At 38.8% G+C, this 19,028-nt stretch overlaps 1 protein-coding gene and 1 pseudogene across 2 annotated transcripts in view; both read left to right on the forward strand.

Annotated features, from left to right (window-relative positions):
- Window positions 1-19,028, forward strand: part of PRLR (prolactin receptor) — a 142,536-nt gene that overhangs the window by 53,020 nt on the left and 70,488 nt on the right. The gene's annotated exons all lie outside the window — the stretch shown is intronic.
- Window positions 16,400-16,673, forward strand: LOC122728971 (annotated as a pseudogene).

Consider the following 19,028-nt stretch of genomic DNA (forward strand, 5'->3'; position numbering starts at 1 on the left):
TGTGACTCTGGACAAGTCACTTAACCCTCATTCCCCTGCCCCACCCCAAAAAGAAGTTATTCACTCCCCAGTACAAACATCTATGGAACTAGAAAAAGGGGAAGAAAGAGAGAAATGTAGTACTTAGCACTTACTGAGAGTTAGAAGATGGAAAAACCAGAAGGTATACTGTTGGAAGAGCATTCTCTAGGCCACCAGGTCAGCCAGAGATATTGGATAATACTTTCCTAACATAGATCTCATATCTGTCACAGACATATAACTACCTGTACATTTATTGAAGGTGTCTTTGAAAAAAAGTCAGAAAAGATGATGAATTGTGGCTTTCCTTGCTGATAATTTCATTTTTCAAGGAGTGAAAGAAGTAAAAAGGTAGACTTGCTAATTCTGACCACCAAGGAAAAATTGTTTACTATTGTGAAAAAGACCTTTGAAGGCAGAATCGTGGCAATTTAGGATTTGTGGTAGTTAATGCCTGGAATAGTCTGACATGTAACTATACTTTAGAAGAGTGAATTTCAAAAAGTTTTGAGATAGATTGGACACACTTGAGACTCTAAAAAGGAAGTTGGCTCAAGAGTCATGAGAGGCTCTCAAGAATAAAATTCTGGTAAGGTAATCACAATTAAGTAGAAGGAGGAAGAAAAGTGACTAGATGCCTGATACACAGTAGGCACTTAATAAATGTTTGCTGATTGATTGTCCAGGGAGTTCACAGAGAAACTCAAATTTGAAAAGACCATATACAAGAGACAAAAGGGAGGACAGGAAGCTGAGAATGAATACAAGAAAATGACATGGTTTTATAAAAAGTGTCCAAAAAGGCTTTAAATAATTAAAAGGTTTTGTAAAGTTATGATGGGAGTAAGAGGAAGATCAAAAAGGTTGACTCCTGGTTGGTATGAATAGGAAGAGGTATGAATAGGGAAAAGAGAAAGTAGAACTATTCAATTTGTTTTTGTTTTCTCTACCAAAGGATAAAGATCTTCAGGTTGTGAAGGGTAGAAAAAAATAACTACCAGACAACACAAACTCAAGAAAACACTTAGCTGCCCTGTTCCTAGACCCAAATAAACTACAACTAAATTATGGATGCTATAGCTGAGCCACAGTCACTGATTTTTTAAATAATTTTGGAGAATGGTAGTGGTGTGACAATGGTAGTGGACTGGAAAAGAGAAAATGTCATGTGATTCTTTTAAAAGGAACAAAGGTAAATTGTTCTAACAATAGACTGGTGAGCTTAACTTCAATTCCTGGCAAAATTCTAGAATGCATTATTGAAAGGATGGTTTGTGAAAGTTTAGACAAGGAAGCAAAGATTGCAGTGATTGCAAAGAGCCAGCACACTTTCATCAAAAACAGGTCATGCCAGACTAACCTCATTTCCATTTTTTAAAGCAAGGTTTTGGATTATTAGATCAAGGGAAATACAACAAGACTTCAGTGAGGCATTTGACAAAGGCTTTTACAATAACGTTAGGTACAGGATAAAGATGTATAAACTGGATTACAGTAAAATTAGATTTAATTAGAATTAACTGAATAAATGGTCCCCAAAGTGGCAATTAATTGTTTGATATCAACCTCGAGGAGTCTTTAGTGGAGGGATGTGGTTCTTTCCTTAGCCTTGTTCTGTTCAAGTTTTTATCAATAACTTAGATAAATCTATCAATGACAAACTCAAAAGAGAATCTAAGATGTTGGATGACAGAAATGGGATCCAAAAAGATCTTGACTGAATAGAAGGACAGACTGAATCTAATAAGATGAAATTCAATTGGGATGGGGGAGAGAGTTCTGCGGGAACAGGGGAGGAAAGGAGAGTGAAGGACTCGCCCCCCAAAAATGAAAAGGGTGTCAGTGAAATGTTTTTAAAATATACTACAGAGAAGAGAACAGAAGGAAATTTGAGAGGGAACACAGACTTGCAGAGAAGTATTGGTAGTAAGTTTAATATATATTTTAAAAACAAGTTGCATGTTAACAGAGATTCATGGCTTCATATTCTTTTTTTGTGGGGCAATGAGGGTTAAGTGACTTGCCCAGGGTCACACAGCTAGTAAGTGTCAAGTGTCTGAGGCCGGATTTGAACTCAGGTCCTCCTGAGTCCAGGGCCAGTGCTTTATCCACTGTACCACTTACCTGCCCCAGCTTCATATTCTTTTATATGTGAAAATGATCATCTTGTTGATGTCTGTCAAGTTTCTAATTTTAAAAAATAGAAAAAACACAGAAATGTAATAGGGAGTAAAGTCTTACATTTGGGTTTAAAGAACAAGTTCAAGGAGGATACAACTAGACAACAGTTTACAGAAAAATGCCTGAGACTCATGAGCTGCAAAATTTCAGAGGAATCTGCAATGTGAGGTAGGAGCCAAAAGCGCTCATGGGCTATCACCCTCCCTTAAGAGCAATGTAGTAGACAGGACTGCTAAAAGGTGACAATCTTGCCATACTCTTCCCAACTTTGACTTTGCAGCTAGTGGATAGAGTATTGTATTCATTTTTAGGTGCCACATTTTTGGAAGCATAGTAATAAACTGGCTTGTGACTAGAGAAAGGTTTGCCAGGATGATGAAGAAACAGAGGATGTTTAGCTTGAAGAATTAAAGGTAATGGAGAGACATGTCTTCTTGAGTTGAAAGAATTATTATACAGAACAGAGATTAGACATGATCCCAAGTGAGACAAATTAGAACTGAGAAGTATTAAGTTACAGAGGCAAGTTTTGACTTGATATATGGAAGGAAACAAAAATTCCCAGCAGTTAGACGAGTTCTAAAGTGTAAATGGTCAATATGGAGGTCTTCAGGTGGAAGCTAAATGACCCTTTCTCTGAGTTTTGTAATGAGTGTTGGATCTGGGTCAGACTAGATCATCTTCAAGGACCTGGCAGTCTAATATACTGAGATTGGAATACCAGGTGTGAGTTCATAAGGAGTAGGAAAGAAGGAACAGAACTAGGTAGTTAAATGACTTTGTTATCTCAGTTTATATCAGCAAAGCCAGTTCTGGAATTAGAATCAGTCACCACAAAACAGGCCATGTCAACTCCCAGAATTCCCAGCCAATCAATCTCTCCCACCCAACAGAAGAACACTAAGGTACAGCTCCCCTTGACTGCCCTTACATTGTCTGAGACCAATTATTTTCCTTCTCACTCCTCTTGCTCAATATTTTTTTCTTAGGTCAAAAACAAAGAAATTCTATATTAATGTGTTTCACAAGAGACATTTCTTCCCATGTCCATTTACCTTGAGATGTAATGATTACCACCATATTTCAAGAGGCAGCCCTATGGTACAAAATCAGAACAGCCCAGTCCTATGAATAAGGTGGTTTTCTACTACCACCATTAGAGGCATTTACCTTTATTTAAGTATGGAACATTCCATAGTCGCATGTCTGTAAGCTTTTGAATGGAATGTCCTAATATTTAATTAGGATGCCTGCTTCGATGGTTACTATTGGTTTTTTGTTTGTTTGTTTCTTTAGTGAGGCAATTGGGGTTAAGTGACTTGCCCAGAGTCACACAGCTAGTAAGTATTAAGTGTCTGAGGCCGGATTTGAACTCAGGTCCTCCTGACTCCAGGGCCAGTGCTCTATCACTGCGCCACCTAGCTGCCCCAACTATTGTTTTTGAATAGTCAACAACCTGACCACATGGATATCAGTTGTTTTGTTTGGCCTTGATATTGGGGGGACAGGAAGAAGGAACCATAGTGCTTAGAAAAATTGTATGTTCTAGTTTGTATGTTGTATGTAGTATTGTATGTTTGAGAATTCCCAGTGAGAAAGCTCCGTCCATCAATGCAGATGACTCTGAAACTCATAGTCTTAGAGTTGCCTCAAGCACCAAAAGGTTAGATTGACTTACCACAAGTCACTTTGCCAGTATATGGCAGAGTCAGGTCTTGAACCTAGATCTTCCTGGCCCTGAGACCAGCTCTCTAACTACACTGTCTCTCTTGGGAAAATTAGAAAGGAATTTACATGTTTGGTACAGGTGTTGAGAAATGATCGAATATATTTTGTCCTCTGACACTTGTGGGAACTCCAGATGTCATCAAATGGTGCTTTATGAGCACTTTTGGGAGATGACTTTGGCTTTGCAGCTAGTGAATAGAGAACTGGGCCTGGAGTCAAGAAGATCTGATTTCAAATCCAGCCCCAGATACTTCCAAGCCATATGACCCTGGGGAAGTCACTTACCCTGTGTTTGTCTAAGTTTCGTCATCTGTAAAATAAGCATGATAATAGCACCTACCTCCCAGGACTGTTGTGAAGATCAAATGAGGCAATTGTAAAGCACTTAGCATAGTATCTGACACATGGTAAGCCTTACATAAATATTAGCTATTATTGTTATTAAACAGTTGAATATAACAAATCAGCTTGTCTCATCACGTTTCAGGACTCATTTAAATTTTTCCAATTGGAAGGATAATACTGTGTTCCCTGCAGTTCCCAGGGATTAGAAAGACAGAGAAAGTCGGGGGGTCACAGTAGGAGGGACAGTAGATAGGTAAATTACCAAAGCCCAGAAATATAAATGATATATTATTTTTCTTAATAAATGAGTATATATAATGTCTGTGAGTACATATATATATATATATATATATATACATACACATACCCATGATCACATAAATGAGAGAATATATATACATATATATACATATATATATAAACATATACATGTCTATATGTAGTTATATATACCTATAATCTTGTATGTGGGTACATACATCTATACATACATACAAACATATACATATATACATGGGCACATATTCATCATCATCATCTCATGGACGTGGGCAGCTCCCTTATGTGGAAGCTCCTCCCATGATAGAGATTGGCAACTTTTCTGTAATTTATCATCTTGGGATAATGACTGAGGCCCTGAAAAGTGGAATGACTTCTACATTTGTGTAAGGTATGATTTGAATCCAGGTCTTTCTGACTTCTAGTCCAGACGTTTATCAACTACACTATGCTATAAAATTATACAACCAAATTGATTCAAAAACTTTTTTAACAATTTTTAAACAAACCAAACCAACCAAACAACCAACCAAAGACATAGATATTTTGAAAACTCAGGCACAGAATCTCAGTTTTGGAAGTGATCACAAAGTCCATATATCTAACTCAACCTTAAGAACATCATCTAAAATACCTGCCCTCCTACCCCAACAAGTTGTCATTTAACCTTCAGGCAAAGCTCTCCAATGAGGAGGAATCCCCTCCCAAGGTGGCTTCTGTTCTTTCACATAACTCTAACTGTTAGGAAATTTTCCCTTATATCAGGCTGAAATCTGCCTCACCAAAGCTTCTACTACGCACTTCTCCCAGTTCTTCCTTTTTGAGCCAAAGAGAAAAAGTTGAATCCCTGCTCTACATGAAAGCTTTTCAAATACAAATCCACTATCATGCTCCCCTCCCCAAGCCCATACACAAGTCTCCTCTTCTTGGGGCTAAACATCTCCAATGCCAACCAATCTTCATGGGACTTGATCCCAAGGACCTTCCCTGATTCTGGTCACTTTCTTCTGTAACTCTCCAGATTTCAAAGGTCCAGTCATCATTGCAAAACAGGTGCAGCTTGAAAGTAGAAAGTTTTCCATTCTGTAGTAACCTTAGGAGCTCACTGAAGACCAGTTCCTTCTATTCTTCTTTTCTTTCTCCAGTGTGAGAACCAGGAAAGCATTTCTTATTTTCTGTGATGTATGGAGAGTATGTGTGGATTGGAAAGGGGGCAAGAAGAATAGGAATGAAGTTACTCACCCCATTCCGCCCCCCCCAAAAAAAAAACAAGTTCAGGGACAAATCCGCAATCCACACTGAACTGAAGAAAGTCCCACTAACTTTGCCTTGATACTGGAACCAGATTTCTCATCCTAAAGAACTTTTGAGGTTCAAATTTGTTCCCTTGAATTTGTGTAGGATATATAAAAGCAGGAGGGAGCCTACAGCAGAAGTGATGACTTTCTTCCCTGACTCCTTCAAAGAGAAAGATGCTGGCCAAGGGTGGTGAGGGGATGGAAGGCATATTATCCAGCTTAATGAGGTGCTGGAGTCCCAGCAAGTATGAAGCTATGGGTTCAGCAAGAACATATGGTCATCATACATGACACTCACTAAGCAAGGAATACAGACTCCTGGGCTCCCTTCCCCACACCTGCTTCTCCTCTGTCCCATAGTTTCTGCTTTACTGAAAGCACAGCTGTTTCCAACCTGGTTGTTTGCTTGTTTCAGGTGAGGTGCAAAACAAAACACAAAACAAAACCCACAAACAAGCAACCCCTACAACCGCAAAGTACACCCCCCACCCTCCACGGATGTGGTTTAGCAGCTGGGGGGAAATGAAGTGTACATATGTGCTTTTGTTTTGTTTTGTTTTGTTTTGTTCTTGAGAGGGTCTTATATATCACAAGGCAAATATTAGTCTGCCTGAAGAGTCAGCTTGCCAAGGGATAATCAGCAAACACGTCGGTACTCATTAGAGCTGCACAAACTAGCCACTGACGATGTTCAGAGCCAAGCAAGATCCCCACCAGGCACAGACAAAGAGCCTGGCAAACTCAGCCCCCTGCCCTTCTCAGTGCGGGCTACAGCACAGGTGGCATAGCTGCCCTGGGCTTCCTATCTGCCCCAGAGGAAATCATCATGGTTTTGTGTGTCCTGACTTGAAACTGAGCAAGACTTCCCTGGATCACAGGTCCAGCACCTTTCTGGGTGAGTGCCAGGCCCTGGTTGGGAAGGATTTCTTTAAGAGGAGCAGTGCTATATTTTATCCAGCCCCAAGTTCCATCCCTTGCATTTTGGGTGCCTCTTACCTTCCTGACCCAAAGTCATGTTTGGATGGATAAAAGGAGGTAGGGTTGGGGGGAGAAAGGAGGAACAGATTTCTTTACTAGAGTTTGCATGTTTTAGAAGGCACTGATCCTGGTCTCCAGAAAACGTGGTTCAAATCCAGCTTTAGACACTTACCAACTGTGTGACTGGGTAAGCCACTAATCTTCAGTGCCTCATTCTATGAAATAAAGGGTTTTTAACTGATAGCCTTTAACATTCTTTTCAACTCTAAGTCTATGACCGGGCACCTAGAAAATAGAGGCACATCTCACTGACTGATTCTCTGTAAGAGTCACACTTGCCTCTGAATGACAGAGGCTTCAACTGTGGCCAATTTGCCTGGAAATTTAGGCTTCATCTCTTCCCAGTTCCAAATGCTCCTATCCTTTCCTGAAATAAATTGAACTCCCAAGTCCTCACATTTGTCAGTGGCCACAGCCCAGGTCCTATTAACTTCATACCATTCCTCTTTAACTCTCCTGGGCTGAAGACAAGGATAACTGAGTAAGAGTTCTAAGGATTCTGCCCACGTGGCTTCCTGATGACAAAACAAATCCTTTGGCACTTAATTTGGGGAATAGCAAATGACAGATGAGATGCAGAAAAGTTGAGTTAAGAATGAGGCTCACTCTCTAAGTTCAGAATCCAAATTGTGATTTCAGTTCATTGATCTAAGCTCTGTATCTGCTAGCTGTCCACATTTCAGTCTGGTTGCTTAGCAGTCTTTATTCATTAAAAAATAAGATCTATGATCAGAAAATAAATGAATATTATCTATTAATTCTTCGGCCCCCACAATAAATGCACTTATTGACATTTGGCCATGGCTTTCTTCAAAGCATGATGACATGATGTGCAAAAAGGATAATTCCATACATCCATACTCTGATGCATGGCTATCCATTCTCCTCTGTCATTTTTTTCCGAGGCAAATGGGCCAAAGATTAAAACTGTCTTGGATGATATGTCCATGGTGCTTCTATTCGAAGCTACAGGGAATTACACACCAAAGAACACATGAAAAACACACATTGCCAAGTTGTCAAATATTTTGTGAATAGGAATCTAGGGAAGTAAGTTTAAGATGATCAAATCAGACCTATTGAAAAAGAGAGAAAACAAAAGGAAAAGAACAAAATGGAGAGAGAAGAGGATTTGTGGGAGAGTAAAGGAAAGGGAAAGAAGAAAGAGAATGGAGGAAAAGTATGTCTTGGCTATTATTATTTCCTCAAATAGTGAAGCTAATGATGGGGTATTGCTGGCAATGTAACAGTTTGTATTATTGTCATAATTACTGATTGGGATGAATAATGATGATGATAACAATACTTAGTGCTTATATAATACTTTTTCGATTTCAAAGCATTCTTTCTCTAGTTTCTTTTAAAAGTACAAAGGATAAGAACTCCCTCCCTTCCCCACTATCATTCTTCCCTCTAGTTTATTACCTGCTTCAAAATGTAGAAGAAGCAAAATCAGAATGATGATAGAAAAGCCACAGAACTGGATTTTAATCAAGAGGTTACTCATAGTGGAAAGAGGGTTGGACTTGGAATCAGAAGAGATCTGGGTTTGAAACTTGATTCCAATTCTCACTATTATCTAAAGCTGAGCAAGTCACTTGCCTTGCTCAAGCCTTAATTACATCATTGTTTAATGGAGGGATCAGATATAGTTGTATTACCCACCTCAAAGGGCCATTGTAAAGAAAGCACTTTGCAAATCTTCAATAGCCATAAAAAATCTTGAATTGTTATGACAAGTACAAAGAATGCAATCTCTGAATTTCATTTAGAGAACACGGATCTCCACAGCTAATATGCAAATAATTTCCATTGAATGAACCTTCTAATCAAAGGACCATGCCCCATGGCTTCAGCATCCTTACTGACTCATAGCTTCTCATTCAGGCCTTTGATTAAGAGTATTCATGTACCTACCTCAAAGGGTTATTGTGAAGAAAGCACTTTGGCAAATCTTGAATAGCCACAGAAAGCCAAGTTATTATTGTTGTTGCTGTTATGGTTATTATTATCATCATTATTATCATGAAAAAGGACCAAGAATGCAATCTCTGAATTTCTAAAGAGCAACAGTTTAGAGAAGCAAGCAGGGTGGAGAACATAGCTCTCCACAGCTAATAGGCAATGGTTACCATTGAGTGAGACTTCTAATCAAAGAGCCATGCCCCACTGCTTCAGCATCCTTACTGATTCATGGCTCCTCATTCAGGTCTTTGATTCAGAGTATTCACATATGATTTCATGGGGTGGAAAACAGCAGGGCAGTAGGGAAAGGGAAAAGAACTGGAAGGATGGCTATGTGGGTCACGGAATATGGCCTGGGGCTAGCTCCTACTCAGGGTAGCAAAACCAGTTCCAATCTTGGCTAACTGTGAACCTAAAACTGTTTTCAAGTAGTGTTTCCCCTACTGTGTTCTGAGAAACCTGGGACTCCATTCCCTATGAGAAAAAGCCTTCATGGGAAAATGTACATGCTAGTGAACCTCCTAATACACATGAAACAATGAAGGTGATGGTGATGGTAGTGGTGGTGGTGATAACAATGATGACTGTGATGATGATGACATTTATATAGCACCTTTGATGTGTCTGGCACTGTGCTAAGTGCTTTGTAAAAATTATCTCATTTGATAACAATCCATCTCCAACCTTAGTGCTTTAGTAAAAGCTGTTTCCGCCATGACTGGAATATGAGCCCTCCTCAGCTCTACCTGGTAGCATCCCTAGCTTCCACAGCTGAATTGCTGCCTTATTTAAGAGCCCATGTGCACATGTGCACATGCACGCACGCATACGCGCGCACACATAACACAGGTACTAATCTATATTGGTAGAGGAAGTTCACATGAAATCACAAGTCTGGTTCCCCAAATACATATATATGTACATACATACACACTTGCCTGAGAAGGTTTCCATCCTGAAGGATGTAATAAACTTACTGATGTCAGGGACTGCTTTGTTTTTGTCTTTGTATTCCAAGGACTTAGCATAGCTCCTGGTTCATAGAAGACTATAAGAAAATTCCTTGTTGAAATTAATTGAAAATTATTAAATATTAAATTAGTCTGTTTAGTCTATGTAACAGGTTTCTATATGAAAATAACTTTCATTTTCTTTGAAATTTCCCCCAGCCCTCTGTTGAGATCTAGAAATCTTCTCTAAAGAAATAAATGTTGCCTCAGACACTTACTAGCTGTGTGGCTGTGGCCTAGTCACTTAACCCGGATTGCCAAGGAAGGGAGGGAGAGAGGAAGGAAGGGAGGGAGGGAGGAAAGAAGGAAGGAAGGAAAGAAGGAAGGAAGGAAGGAAGGAAGGAAGGAAGGAAGGAAGGAAGGAAGGAAGGAAGGAAGGAAGGAAGGAAGGAAGGAAGGAGGGAGGATGAGTGGGAGGATGAGCTGGGGGGGGGTGAGGAGGAAGAGAAGGAGGAGGAAAAGAAAGAAATGTTGGTTTAGTGGTCTGGTTTTGACCAATTTATTCCAAGCCCTAAGGACCTATTCTAAGCCCTATAACCAAATTAGTTTGCTATTTTTTAGAAGCATCACTATACAAGGTACTGTATGGGATAGAGACCTAATGGTCAACAGACCAAAAATTGGGCTATTTGGTACATGTTAGCAATTGATTTTAACTTGGCTCTTTATTTGAAATGTGACCAGAACAAATGCCAAAAAAAAAGCCCAAAACAAAAGAGTACATGACAAGCAAAGCTGATAAAATAAATGAGGAGAGTGAGGAACATTAAAGTAAAATCATTCATCATCTGGCTGTGGGTGGAATACTCTGGATGTTTCAAGGTCCAGAAGAAACTGTGACTGTGTTACCTCAAGCTAAAGACTGAATTGGCTAATTTTCATCAATCAGACATTTAGTATGTTGAATCCCAAGAGAGCCTTTAAGCTGTTTGTAATGTAAGGGTTTAGCTGTCTTCATAGCACATCCAAGGCAGGCATATTGGGTGATTTTAAATTATCTTTGGGAACTAAAGAATAAACAAAGGCAAAAGGAATCAATCCACCAGGCTGTTGTTCCTAATGTAAATAGCTGCTATTAAATAAGCAAATATGTGGGACACTAGGTTGAGAACACAGATGATTATCACTATAGCTCCTTCTACTCATTTGCTGAGCATTGATAGGTGGAAGTGGTGCTTTTTCCAAAGAATAAGCAAGAGCAGTTGTAGGTCCAAGAAAAAGTACATCTAACTTTTAGAAGATGACTAACTAGATGCAGGAAGGGGATAAGTTAACAGAATCTTTAGCCTTCAATATTTGTCTATGTTCTGTGATATTTTTTTTACTTCAAGTTAGACAAATGTTCACCTATTATAGTTTATAATCACTTTAAATTAGTCTCCTAGCCAGTAACATAACTCATAGGTTATCTACATTTTCTCATTTTTCTTGGAATATGAGTATTTTTAAACTTGATACATTAATTAGCCTTGAACTCTGTATACTAAGACCAGGAACTATGCTGTTTTTCCATTTTCACATCTTGAAAAGTATTCTTGGCTTCAGATTACTGAGATCATAATAATCTGCTATTTTAATTAAAGCTATGTTATTTTACTTTCTTATGGCATTAGCGACCTCATATGCTTAATCATATGCTTTTATTGAAGCTGTTTTATGAGGAATTGAGGATCAGTGTTAGGGTAGCTTTAAAGAAAGTACTTGCTACTGCAATCAACTGGGAATTACTTTTAAAAAAAACACACCTTAAGAATCAGGTTCAGATCCTTTCTTGGGAGAAAAGAGTTTTCTCCTAAACAATTAAAGTACTTCTTGTTTCCATGTCTCCTGGTCTCTCTTGTGAAGCAGAGCTGAGTTCATAGCAGCAATGCCAGCATAACCAAAAAGTATGAGTGTTCGGGACCATTGGCAAGAACCAGCTTGCTGCCATATTTGGCTAAGACTGCCAGAGCCAACAGACATATGTATCTTTTGATGACCAGTAGGCCCACGGCTGTAGCAATAGACCAGAATGACCTTGCTATTTGATCATTCCTTTCTGCTTCCTAGCATGGAAAATCCAGCCTGGAAAGATTCTCATGCTTTTTCGTGATTGGGAATACATTTCCTTTCCAAATGTCCCAACTGTTACCAGGCAAATGTGGAGATGGGCTACTGCTTACAGAGGAGATAGAGGGCCATATATTGAGATGAAAAAGAAACCCTTTTTCCCAACTGGAGGAGTATAAACAAGACCCCTGCCCCAGCTACAGAGAGTAACTTTCAGGCAGCCTATTTGAGCCAAAAGAATACCGAGGAGTTGGGAATTATAAGAACTGGGCTCTAGTGCTGGCTCTGACAGTAAGTGCCTTGTCTCCCTGGAAATGCCCTACCTGTTTCTCCCTATTGTTGAGAGTTCTAGAATGATATGGCTATCAGGAACTATACAGACCATTTTATAACTAAGAAAACTAAGGCCCAAAGACACAAAATGACACACTGACTTACAGTGAGTTATACTGGCAATAGAGGTGGCTGGGTGGTATAGTGGACAGAGCTCCAGTCCTGGAGTCAGGAAGACCTGAGATCAAAACCGGCCTCAGACACTTACTATATTGAGCTGTGTGACTCTGGGCAAGTCAATTCTGTTTGCCTCAGTTTTCTCAACTGTAAAATGGGGGAAGTAATAGCATCAACTTCCCAGGATTACTGTGAGGATCAAGTAAGATATTTGTAAAGCACTTAGCACAATATCTAGCATATAGTAGGTTCTATATAAATGCTTATTCCCTACTCTCCTCCCACACATATCCATACATAAATATAAAATTGTGCTGTGAAAATCCAAATGCAAGATCAACAGTTGCTCTTAATCAACCAGCTAATTCAAATAAGCATATCATGTAGTGGAAGAGACACTTGCAGCCAGAATTAGAAGAGACCTATGTTTGAATTCTGACATTAACACTAATTAGCTGTGTGACCAGGGGTGTGACTTAGAATAGAAAATCCTATAAAACAGGCATAATAATAGCCCCAACCTCTCAGGAGTGCCATGAAGACCAAAGGAGTTAATGTGTGCAAAATGATTTGCAAATCTTAAAGTGCTCTGTAAATGTTGGTGATGATCAGTAACTATTGAAGTTTTCAGTCCTCTGATCCAACCTTGGTTTCAACTCTCTGCTCCAAAGAATTCCCCAAGCTGTATATTTGTCAAGAATGGGCCAGAAATGCCACAGACCCAAGGATGGATGATGTATCTTATTGTGGGTTGGAGGATTTGGGGGTTGAACATTAATAATAGCATGAGATTCCCAGATTTTCTCAGTAGATTCCTATAGAAATGAATTAAGTTGGAAGTGGTGGCTCAGCATTTAAATGTAAATGTTAACTCATCAGCCTTTCATCTCTACATCCAGATACTTTAAACAAAGCATTTGTACTTTTGTCTTAACAAATCAGGCATACAAGCACCAAGTGAGGCTATTTCTTCCGCTATCATGTCTCCAAGGTTTCATTTTTCCTCCCCATTCCTACATTCTGAACTATATAGTCTTTCAAGGTCTAGCTCAAGTTTCATCTCCTAATCTGGGGTCCATGAATTTGTTCCTCTTCTGGGGCCCTGTACCTAGACAGCTAAAAACTTCCTTTTATTTTTTCCCTACTCTTTCCACGCCCAAAGGAAAGTCTCAGTATCAAATATGTACCATTCACTCATGGTTTTAAAGCTTTACCACAGTCCAATACTATCCATGCTAACTCATTCTCTCTCCTAGTTCCTCTTTTGTTCCTTGTGTTTATATCCAGTGAAGCTCCTGTTGTCTTGCTTCCACAGATTTCGTTTATTGCCTTCCCCTTGATTAGAAAAATCGTTCTCTCTATTCATGTCCATCCATCTCTTCCTTCACTTACAACATTAGGCAGGACTTCTTGAGAAGATGGGAAGTGTCATTTGCCCACACTGGCTTTTTAAAGACATCAGTGGTACATCATCTGTTCTATACTAGCCGACCCTTTACAGGCCAGTGCCCATCAACTATCAAAATGATCCAATTATAATTGATCTTCTTCTACAATTCCTAATACTTTTCAGTGCAGCACATAAAACATTCACTTCTTCTCCCTCACTCTCACTACTGATAAGCCCACCCCCTTTTTCCATCATACATCTTTTTTATATTAACAGTAAACTGATTCCTATTTGCCCCTACCATATGTCTCTCCAAAGCTCTTGGGGTAACATACCATTTGGGTTCTTTTGACATGCATGGCAGCATATTATGATTCACAACTTCATAATCTCCCTCAATGAATATTGGTATTTTCAAGAAAAGCTTTTATTTTAGAGAAACTTGCCTAGGGGCATAGAGATAATCAAAAGTACTAAAACATAAAGGAAAAGAATTCTCAAATGCAAAAAAAAAGTGATTGATATTGTCATTCTACAAAAAGTCATTTGGGATACTATGCTACACTTCAAAGATCTGGGATTTCATCTATATTGGCATTTATATTTCCTCTAGCAAACCAGATCTCATAAGTTCTTGGACACAGTATTTATTAGCCTGAAGCCAGCCTATGATCCTTTGTTCACTAGACTAGAACTCAGTGAACAAATACACAGTTCATGAAAGGTCCTCTCCTGGCATAGAAGCCATCCCATCAGCAACAGGACCTGTCAAAGTGTTCTACTTGCATAGCCCCTGAAAACTCACAATCACTTCCATACACCAATGAAACATTAGAGCAGGATTGACGATACATGCAATGCTTATTTTATAAAGTATGACTTATAACCGCTTCCCTTCTACCATTTTAGCAAATAGAATATTGTCAAATTTCCCATAAATTCAGTTCTGTGAGATTTAAAATTGGATATTATATCATAAATCTCCCCTACTTAACCTTTCCCTTAATTTATCTCCCAGACTAGTAAATGGAAGAAGCTTCTGTTTTTCTAGTTAGAGCTTTTGTTGTATGGTGGTCACAAGGTGATGTTGATTAGAAGGATAGGAAAGTAGAAATACAATACAAATCGTCTTAAGTCTAAGCTTAGTCTATATTTCATATAAAACTCACCAAAAGCCGAAGGCCACCTTTGGGGAGAGAGAGAGAGACCGTGTCAAGCGCGTGCTGCTGCTAACTGCGAGCCGGAGCCAGTCGAACTCTCGTCAGCATCAGCCTGTGCAGCACAGTCAGGAGAACAGCAGAGCAGGAAAAAAGTTCCCACTTCCTTTCTCTCCTTGCCTTTTAAGCTCGCACCCCGGAAGTCAAGTGCTCAGCAGGCAATCTGGCGTGCGTCACAGGCGGACTGGTGTGCGTAGCTCATGCTGTTGGTCTCCTCCCTAAAAGGGTGGTCCTAAAAAAAAAACTGGCATCTCTCTATTATCTAAGTGACTGTTAAAACTTTTTACCACAGTTCAACAAGCATTTTCCCCAAATTTAATTTTCTAATCTTTTCTAATTATCATGCATTTATTTTCTCTCCCTCAAACCCCACTATGTAATAAAAAGAAAAGAAAAACCTCACATCAAACATGTAATCAAACAGAACAAATTCTCTCATTGGCTATGTCCCAAAATGTATGTCTCATTCTACATTTTTAGTCCATTACCTTTCTATCAGGAGGTGAGTAACAAGCTTCATCTTCAGGTCTCTGTAATTATGGTTCATCATTGCATTAAACAGAGTTCTGAAGTCTTTCAATGTGATATTTCTTTATAATGTTGTCACTGTATAAATTATTCTCCTGGTTTTGCTCATTTCAATCTGTATCAGTTCATAGAGGTCTTTCAAGTTTCCTTTGAAACTGTACATTTTGCCATTTCTTATGTTATAGTAAATTCACATAATGTATTTAGTCATCCCCCAATAGAATGGCATCCCCACTGGTTTTTGCTACTATAAAAAAATTGTTGCAAATATTTGGGGGCATTTGGGTCCCTTTCCTCTTTCTTTGATCTCTTCGGAGTATAGGTCTAGTGGTATTAGTGGTGAGTCAAAGGGAATGCACAATTTAGTGACTTTGGGGACTTAGTTCCAAATTGTTTTCTAGAATGGTTTAACTAATCCACAGTTCCACCACCAAGACCTTGTCCCAATCCTAGCTCTGCCACGTGAGCAAGGCATGTCATGGTCCTGTCTTCACCATGGGCAGTTGGATGAAATCGTCTCTAGGATCCTCTCCAGCTCTGAATCTATAATTTGGTGTTTTTTTTTTCCCTTTCTACCCTGCCAAATACTTTAGTTAAAGCCACTGATTAATCAGTCAATAAATAAGTATATGGGAAGGCATCTGCTGTGTGACTTCCTTATCATATTGAACAGTGGTGTCAAACTCAAATAGAAATGGTGGCCACTCAACCATACATAAAGATCCCTGCAGCCACATATTGACTTAGAAAACCATTTTAGTGTGGTTCAGGCTCCACTCCAGAGTGCTGCAAGCTAGGGTCTGGCAGAGTGTTTGTCGGCCCTGTATAAAGAATACAAAAGATACTAAAGATGCCATCTTTGGTTGAAAGCAAGCCAGTGGCTCATTGTACGTTCCTACTATGGCGTACCGCAGCCAGGTCCAGAAGGTGAGGAAGGTGATGGTGCAGCCCATCAACCTCATCTTCAGGTATCTCCAGAACTGGTCCTGACTGCAAGTGTGGCTATATGAGCAAGTAAATATGGGAATAGAGAACTGCATAATTGGTTTTGATGAGTATATGAATCTTGTATGATGCAGAGGAGATTCACTCTAAATCAAAGTCAAGGAAACAACTTGGTCGGATCATGCTAAAAGGAGACAACATTACTCTACTACAAAGTGTCTCTAACTAGAAGTCTGTGGTCAGAGGACACACAGGAATGGATGTTTTGTTTTGTTTTTCTTGGTTGTGCTTGGTGGGCAGTAATAGTGGCACATCTTTTTCCATGTTATTTCACTCTTCTATGGCATTATGACAATAAATGGGATGGTCAGGGAATTGTTTCTATTTTTTTAAAAAAGAGCAAGGCAGCATATAATCAAGCGTTAAACTGTTTTTAATAAGTTCATGGGAGCCCAGCTTAAACAGAGAGTTAAAATAATCCTAGTTAATGAATTTGCTATGGGAACTCTTGTCCTGTTTAATGACTCTCAGTTTAAAGGAGCTATATGTTCATTCCAAATGCATATTTAAGGACAACCATGTATAGCTACAGTACCTTGGTGTTGACTTTTTAAATGAACAGTTTTAGACACATTTAAATGCAGAATGGAAAAAATGGCATTGCTGGATAACAGTATATTATCTTGCTTGCTGGTGTTATGGCTAAAATATTGAACTTTGATTCAGAAAAGACCTTGGTTGGAATCTCAATTCTGACATCTTCAATTCAATTCAACAAGTATTATTAGCTGCCTATTATGTGCTAGCACTATGCTAACAATAGAAGCAAAAATCAAACAATCCCTGCCATCAAGGAGTTTGCATTGGAGATAACATGCACTTGTATAAATATAAACTATATACAAAGGGATTTAGGGGACAGGAACTACCTACTGAAAGGATAGGGAAAGACCTAACATAGGAGGTTGTGCTAAAAAGCTGAGCCTGGAAAGATGCCCAGGGTTCTGAATCAGAGGTAAGGAAGGCATGAATTCTAGGCATTGAGGGTCAAATCTTTACACAGACAAGGAGGTGGGGAATGAATGGGGAACAGTAAGTAGGTCAGTTTGGCTAGACTACTGAGTATATGGAAAAGAATATGTAATAAGCTTGTAAAAGTGGGTTGGATCCAGATTATGAAGGACTTTAGTATAAAACAGAAGAATTTGTATTTTATCCTAGAGGGAAAGGGAGTTTGTAAAGCAGTAAAGTGTCAAGTAAGACTTCTGCTTTAGAAATATCTATTTGACAGCTGAGGATGAATTGAAGAAAGGCAAGACTTAAAGCAGGGAGCCCAATTAGATAGCTATTACAAGAGCTATAATCTAGTCCAAAGTCAGTGAGGAAGACATCCCAAATAAGAGAAAAAGACCTATTTGTATGTAGTGGCTAAGAATTAGAAATCAAAGGAATACCCATCAATTGGGTAATGGTTAAACCAGCTGTGATATATGATTGTAATGGAATATTAGTGTGCTATAAGAAATGACAAACAGGACAATTTCAGAAAGGTCTGGAAAAACTTATATGAACTGGTGTATAGTGAAGTGAGCAAAACCAGGAGAACTTTGTACACAGTGACAGCAATATTATTTGATGAAGGACTGTGAGTGACTTAACTATTCTCAGCAATACAACAATCTAAGAAGATCCCAAAGGACTAATTATAAAGCATACTATCCACCTCCAAAGAAAGAATTGATATTGATTGAACACAGACTAAAGCATGCTATTTTTCAGTTTCTTTCATTTTTTTTCTTTTATTCAAGTTCTCTTATTTTTTTTTCTCCAGCAGCAAGAGATAGAATGAGAAATTCCATTTAACATAATGGTAGATAATATAAAATACTTGGGAGTCTACTTGCCAAGACAAACCCAGGAACTCTATGAACACAACCACAAGACACATCTAAATAATTGGAAAGATATCAATTGCTCATGGATAGGCCAAGCTAATATAATAAAAATGACAGTTCTACCTAAACTAATGTCCTTATTCAATGCCATACCAATCAGACTACCTAAAAATGATTTTATAGAGCTAGAAAAAATAATAATAAAATTCATCTGGAAAAACAAAAAGTCAAGAATATCAAAGGAAATAATTTTTAAAATGCACAGGAAGGTAGGTTAACTGTACCAAATCTGAAGCTCTGCTATAAAGCGATAGTCATCAAAACGATCTGGTACTGGCTAAGAAATAGTGGAGGATCAATGGAATAGGCTAGGCACAGGAGACACAGTAGTAAATGACATTAGTAATTTATAGTTTGATAAACCCAAAGACTCCAGCTTCTGGGATAGGAATTCAGTATTTGACAAAAATCTGCTGGGAAAATTGGAAGGTAGTATGGCAGAAATTAGGCGTAGACCAACATCTTACACCTTATACTAAAATAAGGCCAAAATGGGTACATGATTTAGACATAAGAGGTGATACCATAGGTAAATTAGGAGAAGGAATAGTCTACCTTTCAGATCTTTGGAAAGGAGAACAGTTTATGGCCAAATAAGAGATAGAGAATATTATGAAATGCAAAATGGA

The sequence above is a fragment of the Dromiciops gliroides genome, chromosome 1 (assembly GCF_019393635.1).
Source record: "Dromiciops gliroides isolate mDroGli1 chromosome 1, mDroGli1.pri, whole genome shotgun sequence".
In the NCBI taxonomy this organism is placed as follows: domain Eukaryota; kingdom Metazoa; phylum Chordata; class Mammalia; order Microbiotheria; family Microbiotheriidae; genus Dromiciops; species Dromiciops gliroides.